General features: G+C 46.1%; 1 pseudogene; it reads right to left on the bottom strand.

Moving 5' to 3' along the window:
* Positions 1 to 848: 848 nt before the first annotated feature.
* Positions 849 to 1330, bottom strand: LOC118889549 (annotated as a pseudogene).
* Between the last annotated feature and the right edge of the window lie 7604 nt (positions 1331 to 8934).

Here is an 8934-nt window from a genome sequence, read left to right as displayed (position 1 = left end):
TCAGAGGTGCAAGGGGGCGAACCCCATCGTGTAAGCATTTGTCAAGACTCTGCTTGTGTCAGCTCTGCTAATATCCCATTGGCCAAAGCAAGTCATATGGGAGCCCAGAGTCAAGGGGTAGGGAAGTGCTCCCTCCCCACAGTAAGAGGGCACTGCCAATTTACATGGCAAAGGATGTGGATACAGGCAGGGGTGAAGAATTGGGTCCATTAATGCAATCAATCTATTGCACCCTACACTCAACCTCAATTATTCAGATCCTTCCCACATGCAAAAATCAATCACTCCCATTGCAAGACTGAGAAACAGCCAGTGGCATCAAGCTCAAAATCTACTTTCTCATGATCTACATCAGGTCCAGATGCAGCTCCTTTTGATCCAAGACCTCTGGGCAAGTTATCCATCTCCCATACCTCCAACATATAATGGTAAGCTAGGGACAGGACATCTGCAATAAACATTCCCATTCAAACAGGGGAAGAAGGAGGTCCATACCAGTCACTGGTCCATAGCAATTCTGAAATCCTGCTGGGAAAATGTTTCCAGCTACCACAACCTGGGGATAGGTAACATTCCTTGATTAGCTCCAAGATCTGCATTCTTTTTTTTAATATATATATAAATAATATCTGGCAGTTTATTAGCCAGTGGAGCATATTGCACAACAAACTACCTCACATCTTTCAGGAAGAAAAACTATTAAATTTGAAAAGTAAAGACATCACCCACTGAATCTGGACACAATTAAAATGTGCTTTAAATATTTCTTTGGGGGAGGGGACACAACACTTCTACTCAATTAAGAGAAACACTTGTACAGTCCAGGTCCTTTATTTTCTTTACACCCATCATGCCATGAATTCATAGGGGATGGGCTCCAACAGTTCAGGCTCCTTCCCATTGGTTCTCACAAAGTGTGCTTCTCTGGGTGGAGCATGCTGATGCTTCAGTTGAACCCAAGTACCTTTCTTTTTGGCTTTCTTCTTTTTCTGATCATTTTCCTTCACACATTTCAGGAAGCTATCTCGGGTCTTAGAGTGCTCAAAAGCTCAGTATGCACATTAATTCTCTTGGCAAGAATCTTGCCCTTAACTTGTTTGTTTACAACAATGCCAACAGCATGCTGCGTAACATTGTAGACTCTTCCAGTTTTGCCATGGTAATATTTGTGGGGCATTCCTTTTTGAATAGTGTCCATTCCCTTGATACATACAATATGACCTTTCTTGTAGATTCACATGTATGTGGCCAAAGGAACAACTCCATGTTTTCTAAAAGGCCTAGAGAACATGTAGCAGGTGTCCCTCCTCTTTCCCTTTGCGTTGGTCATTTTGACAAATTACTGGAAGATGGCGGTTCTGGCCGAAAGGCTCCAAGATCTGCATTCTAAGAAAGGTTCTCTCCCCATTGTTCTCTATGGCTCTTGCTCCAGCCTCTGAGATGTCCTTCCTTTTTTATCACCATCCCTGGCTACTTCTGAAGGCATTATAAAATATAGCCTTTAAGCAATCTTTTGAAACTGCTTCCTACCCAGAGGTCTTTTTATATTTTGAACGATTTCCATCTCTTTTAATTCAGGCTAGGAGTCGTTTTGTCAATATAACTCTGTCTAAGAACTTTGTGGGTTCCCTTTGTCTATGATTCCATTCTACTGCATGTGCCAGAAGCCACAGCAACAGAACAGATTCTAACTTCTCTATCATCCTCCTAATACTACTTGCAAACTAGGCAGTTATTTCATGAGCTTGTCTCTTCTTTGTAGTACCTTATCAAACACAGTCGTAAAAGCCAACTGATGCTTTCAGTACTCTGCTGAGAAATCTCTTTGCCCAAGTCCAAGAGTTCATTAGATACACTTTTTATCTCCCAAGTTACTAACAGTTTTCCTAAAGGATTCAGCATTACATAATGTGGATTGCCATTTTTCCAGCCTCCAAGAGCAATTTCCTTACTATTTTTTCAGCCTTCCCTAATAGTTTACTCATTCCCACCACCCAGTCCCAAAAACCAATGTTACATATGTTTTATGTTTTATGTCCACTTCTGGGCACCAGTGTATGTATCAGTTAATTATTGCTACATAACAAAATATCCCAAATTTCAGTCATTTAAAATAACGCTCATGAATGATTTTTTTACATGTCTGTGAGTCAGCTGGAAGGTGGCTGACCCAGGCTGAACTTGACTGGCTCTGCTGGTCTTGGCTGGGCCAGTTTATGAGTCTGCAGCTCGTTGATCTAGGCTAGGCTCAGTTGGGGATGGCTCTGCTCCATGTTCTCTCATCCTCCACCTGAGACCAGTGGGTTCACCTGGGTATGTCCATCTGAAGGTGATGGTAATAGCACAAGGAAGCAAAATCCGTCCTGCAAGCCCTTATCAAGTGTCTGCTGGAGCCATATCTGCTATCATCCCATTAGCCAAAGCACATAGTCGAGCCCAGAGTAAAGAGGTAGGGAAGTACCTCCCACCCACAACAAGGCGGGTACTGCAAAGCCACATGACAAAGGGCATGGACACAGGGAGAGGTGTAGAACAGGGCCATTAATGCCACACGCCACTGTGGTCAAAGGCAAACACTCACTCACTTCCAGTCCTTTGCATCTGGTTTTTCCTCTTCTTGGAACGTTGTCCTTATAATTGTTCTACAAGGTAATGTCCTCCTTTAACAGATGAGAGGGGTGAAGATCAGATCAGAGAAGTCCCTTCCTCAGGATCACACAGCTAGTAAGTACAGAGCTCACATTTGAATGCAGACCTGTTTGGGCACCTATTAAATGTATATGAAATGAAAAGTAAATCATTTCTGCGATGGTTATACCCATAGGGTTCTTGAACTGTAGAACCTAATTCTGGCTAACAAGCAGGGGAAAAAAGCTATTTATTGGAAGGAAACTGGACAGCTCACAGTGGTGAAAGAAAAGCTGAAGAAACAAAGGCAGGTCCAGAGAACTCAGTCAGAAAGGAGCTTTTGGGGGCCATCACTGTGAGGATGACTCAAGACGTCTTTGTCAATCAGCCAAGGAGTCCTGTGCCTAGAGAATCTGATTGGCCCAGCTTGGGCATTGGGTCCGCCCTGTGGGTGGGGCATGGTGGCTGACAGCCAGCCCCTCCCTTCCCCCCACCTCACGGAATGGAGGAGGGGAGCTTCTTAAAGGAAATGCTGAGTGAAATTCCCCCAGAAAGGAGAAGGGAGGGATAACCTGGGTGCAATGATTGGGCGCATGGACTTGGGAGCCAGGCTGTCTGGGTTTGCCATCCTGGCTTTCCCACTGACTAGTTATACTTAACCAGTACAGGCAGGGTATTAACCTTCCTATGCCTCAGTTTCCTCATCGGTAAAATGCTGTTGTGCACTAATGTATCAACCTCACTAGATTGCTGTGAAGGGTAATGAGTGTTGGTTAGTGGTATCGCTGTGTCTGGGGACTGGGATAGACAGAGTGCAGAGCACAGGATCAATCCACTCCCCGGAGAAACAGCACAGGCTGCCAAGGTGGCCCGTGATGGGCTGTGTCCCTCCTGGCCTGGAGCGACTCCGAGAGCTGCCAGCCATGTTACTCCTAGGCTCTCTGTTTCTGGATGGAGGAGCTCCAAGAACTCAGAGAATGCAGGTGCTGAGTCATCACTGGAGTTTCCCTTAGAGATGGGACAAACTCATGTTCACGTTTCTCAGTCTCATGTTTGTTGGCAGCGCGGTGGGGCCTTCTGGGTGTCGAGCCCATATGACCAGAGCATATGGTTTCCTGAGCTGGTACCAGATGTGAAGGCAGAAAAGGTTAAGTGGCTGGAGCCCCAGACTTGGCCTTGAGAGATCCCGTTTGAATCTTAGTTCCACCATCACTCACTGTGAACTTGAGCAAGTTGCTCCAAGACTGGTTGATCATCTGTCCAGGGAGTGGGTAGTAGGGGTTCCCCGATGCTGTCACTCAGAGCTTCCCCCAGAGCTGGGGCCAACGTCTCTCCCCTCTGACTCTCAGGACTAGTTTGTTTCCAACAATGACCTGGTGACTCTTAAATGCCACCCCCTGTGGCTTATCTTTGCTTCTCAGCTTAAGCAGTCACCCAAGTAAGTCAGGTCAATGAAAGCCTTAGGTTCCCCACTCTATCTAGGTGGACCCCACTTAATGACAACCCAGTGTTACCCCACAGAGAAAGGATGAGAGAGGCCCAGCTTCAGTCCCCGCCACTGTTTCTGGTTGTGAGTACAAGTTGGCACCATGCTGGTGTAGCAGGTGGGGAGGTCAGAGGAGGTGAGGACCCCCCCATCCAGCATTAGCTGCACGAGCGAGGCAGGGCAGGATTCGTTCAGAGAGACCCAGAACACAGAGGAGCTTCAAGGGACCGCTGGCTCATGGCTGCTCTCCGCAAACCACGGGCAAGATGTGCCCCCAGCCTGGCTGGTCTCTTATAATCTCATGATCTCAAGGAAGGAGATCGGGTCAGCCCGGCAGGCTCACCTTTTACAAAGCTGCTTGTTTTTTGTAAGGTTTGTTCTGTTGCCCTGCGTGACCCCAGACTTCACAATAAAGTTAGCAGACAAGACCATGGGCCGTTCTGATGGTGGGATGGGACAGACGATGGATGTCGCCCAGTCCCATCCCCTCATTTTTTTAAGATTTAAAAAAAAATCAAGTCAGATACCAAGGTTCAAATCCTGGCTCCACCACTGGTTTGCTCAAGCATGTTATTTAACCTCACGGTGCCTCATTTTCTTCGTCTGTCAAAAGGGAACAGTAATGTTCCCTTTTACGACAAAGTAATGATGCCAATAAAAAACGTAGGGTCCTTGTAAGTCTCAAATGAATTAACACAGGAGCGTGCATGGAACAGGACTGGCCACATCTTGAGTGCTCCCGGACTCCTAGACCAGTGCTCATGCCTCTGCCCGAGGCTGGGGGGGTCCTGGGGAGAGTTCTGTTGCCTTCCTGGAAGGGACCAAGGGCCTCAGTCATGAGCACCTCGAAGGAGCCGCCCCAGGCCAGGGTCTGCGCAAGGACCCTGTCTTCACCTGACACTCCCTCCCCGAGCACTGTGACCCCTGTATTGTGTTCCTAAGCTGCCCTGCCCCCATTTCCACACCCAAATACCCACAGCCCAATTTCTTCAGATATTCATTTCTCCTCCCTCACCATCTCCCCTCTCCAGCCAAGAATCCCCCCTTCCCCAAAGTCTCATCCCAGCTGCAAATATCTTCCGAAAACCAGGAGCCTCTCTGCAGTCTAGGATATAACTGACTCGCCAGGAGCCCCACTTAAGACAATATGAGGAAACATTTTATGCCACTGCTGGAAACTGAGGGCATTTCTCCAAACTTTAGTGGTCTCTGGCATGAAGCTGAAGGGCCAAGCAAAGGCAGGGGTGACATGAAAGAACAACTGCCCAGGCAGGGGCTGGGCAATGTAGTCCTGTGAGCATCTGGGTGCTGTAAAATGCTTCAGTTTTATGTTATGTTTGTGTCAGCCTCAGGAGCAAGAGCCTATGAGGAGAAAATGCAAGGCTTTCTTGAAGAAGAAATTCAGAAAAATCTATGCTTCCATTAGCTTGGATTGCTCACTGTTGCCCACTGGTACTTAGTGGTTTATTTTGATGAATTGTCCTAACTCATATATTAAGAAGTGAAGCAGAGAAAGACAAATATCATATGATATCACTTACATGTAGAATCTTTTTTTAAAAAGCTACAAATGAACTTGTTTACAAAACAGAAAGAGACTCACAGACATAGAAACAAATGTATGGTTACCAAAGTGGAAAGGGGCGGGGAGGGATAAATTAGGAGTTTGGGGTTAACAGATACACACTACTGTGTATAAAACAGATAAACAAGGATTTACTGTATAGCACAGAGAACTATATTCAATATCCTGTAATAACCTATAATGGAAAAGAATCTGAAAAAGAATATATATATATATATATATATGAATAACTAAATCACTTTGCTCTACACATGAAACTAACACAACATTGTAAATCAACTATGCTTCAATAGAAAAAAAAAAAGTGAAACAGGAACAATTTTAAAGGAGTGACCTATATTTAGGAAAGAAGGAAGGAGAAGACACGTGTTGTTGTTGGCTGTCTGGCATCACCCCTTCCTAATAGCACCCCCATTTCCTTTGGGGGAATTCTCTCTCCCTCACTGTTTATACTCTCAATGGGAGAATTACTCCAGGCACGGGATCCCACCAGAGAAGCGCAGGGCACAGATGCTCCTTCTCTAGGGCCCGTGACCTTGGCTCAGCCATAAGGGCCGTCTCTTCTGTTCTCGGATTACCTACTCTGCCCTATGGCTGGAAATGGACGTTAGCAACCCCAGCGGATTGATCTGGGTAACAGAGTAACCAGGAGGTGTGGCTTCATGCCCAGCTTTGCCAGGACTAGTTATGTGACCTTTGATGTGTCACTTAACTTCTCCGAGGCTCCCTTTTCTCATCTGGAAAAATGGGCCAGTGTTACAATCATGATTTTGAGTAAAAGAAGCTGACACAGATAACATGTCCTGTATGAGTCCATTTATATACGGTTCAAAAACAGGCAAGACTAAACTTTATCATTGAGGGATGTATACATGGTGGCAAAACTAAAGCAAAAGAGAAAGAAAAAGAAATGATTTTCACAAAAGCAAAGCTATGAGTGCCTGTAGTATATGGGAGGGGATGTGAGTGGGAAAGATCACTTAGTGTTCCTGGCATCATTCTGTCATTCATTCTGTCTTGATCTGGGTTGTTCACTAGATGGGTGTTTGCTTTAGAATTTATTACAATTAGAATTACTCATGACGCTTTGCATTTGCTTATGTCCTTTTCTGTATGTCTGCTAGGATGATAGTGAAGAAGAAGAAATGGACAATGTCTTTAAAGAAGCTCATAAACTGTAAAGTTCTGTGTACATATTAGGGCTCATGAATAACCTCCTCTTGCTGCCTGCCCCTTTTCTCTAGGTTCATAATCCAGAATGTTCAAGCTCCATTCTAGTCTGGGCTCCCAGATCCCATTTTACAGAAGGGTAAACTGAGGCCCAAGAAGGCAAAGGCATTATCTCCTCTTCCTTCTCTCCTTTTACCCTCGCAGGGTTTCCAGCCCTGAGACCTATGCTCACCTACAACCTGAAGCTCCCTTTTTGCCTTGAGCTGCTGGAGTGTTGTGTGTGAATCCAGCCACATTGGAATTAAGAGCCAACGGAGCATTTCCTCTCCTTCAGAACCTGTTCCAACACCCTCCCTCTCAGGCTGAAAAAAACCAGTTGCAATTTCCTCCCGCCCACGACTCCCTCATCACATGCACTCAGCCATGGGAGTAGTAGAGGACTTTATTATTTTTTAAAGAACCCGTACACACAGTCCCAGGTTCTCATAAACCCTTCTGAGCATCCTTCTGCAAACCAATCCAAAAGAATAAAAACTGGGCTGAGGAGAGCGCCAGGCCTGTTGCAGGTGCATCTAAGATTCCAGCACAGTCTTTATGAGCTTGCAAGAGGCTCCTTGTCTCCCCATCACCTCAGCAGATGTGGCCCTTATTTCCCTTTGAATAAATTGCCTTAAGCTTGGAGCAGCTGAGAACTTTACAAGCAGTCCTGCTCCCAAGGCCAGTAATTTGCCAGAAATTAGCAGTGACTATGACACACCAGCCTCCCTTTGTTCTAGGCGGTGGGGACCAGCTTGTCCCACAGTTTTCATTTTCAGCACTGTTTGGAGAGCTGTGGACACATCCCTCCAGAGGCCCCAGGCCTGGGGTGGGGGGCTTTCCTTTTGTGTGTCCTCCTCCCCTTGACCACACTGGTGAGGGAGATGTTGTTGACTTTCCATGACATTTGTTCATCTTCCTTGTTTCTCCCCCATTTACCTCTCACTCATCTTCCAGAACAAGACAGAAAGAGAGTGGGCGGACTGAAGGCCATTTTTACTGCTTTGTCAGAAAGTGGAAGTTTTTCCAAAGACTGGTGAGATCCTCCAAACCCCTGACTTTTAAGAGCTGGAGGAAAGGGCACTCCAATTTGTGGATTTATAACCTGTCCACTGCCAGGCCCAGCCCAGGCGTGAGGCCAGAGCAACAGGGCCACCAACCCAGTGAAATGAACTGCATTTAGTGGAGGTCCACACTGGGGCCCTGCTCTGCATTTTACAGGCTGGGGAACTTTGTGCAAGTAGTTTCGCCTCCCTATGCCTCAGTTTATGCATCTGTAGAATAGGTATGACAATGCAGAATAGGTATGTCCCACAGGGTTTATGGAGAGGCAATACCAACTACATAATTTGCAGGACCCAGTGCAAAATCAAAATGCAGGGTCCTCTTTCCCTGTGTGAAGCCAAGGATCCTTATTTGGTGGCCTGTCCCAGGAACTCACCTGAGACCTGGGACATGACCGTCCTCTTGTGCCCCATTTTCCTGCAACAAAGGATATTAATAAATCTACTTCTTACCTTAAAAAAAAGCAGGGTCTCTTGTTCAAAAAGTATGAAACATTTCAAGATGGCAACAGCAGAGCATTAAACTAAGTGTGGGGTCCTGTGCAAGTGCCCAGGTGGCCTTCACGTGAAGCTGGCCCTCTGAGGAAGTGTTTATTCATTCATTCAGCAAATAGTGGGGATTTTGTGCCAGGTACAAGTCATATGAGCTGACAAATGTCAAGGACTCAGCAGATCTGGTACACAGTGGGTACTCAATAAACAGTGCCTTTTATTTCATGTAAACCTCATGATATAATGCAGCATGTATTATCATCTCCATTTCACAGTAAGAAAACTGAGACTGCAAGAAATTTATCCAAGGTCCATAGCTGGTAGGTAAGAGAGGTAAGAGTTGAACCCAAGACCCAGGTCCTTTCTAGTTCCACAGGCCACTCCAGCAGGCAGCCCTGCCCCTGATGCAGGAGAACTTCCCAGAATCACAGGCCCTTCTTAACCCGGCTAAGAGCCAAATGCCCAGGGACCCT

The sequence above is a fragment of the Balaenoptera musculus genome, chromosome 2 (genome assembly GCF_009873245.2).
Source record: "Balaenoptera musculus isolate JJ_BM4_2016_0621 chromosome 2, mBalMus1.pri.v3, whole genome shotgun sequence".
Taxonomy (NCBI): Eukaryota; Metazoa; Chordata; class Mammalia; order Artiodactyla; family Balaenopteridae; genus Balaenoptera; species Balaenoptera musculus.
Note: the sequence above shows the minus strand (reverse complement) of the source record. Positions and strands in the feature narration are given on the sequence as shown.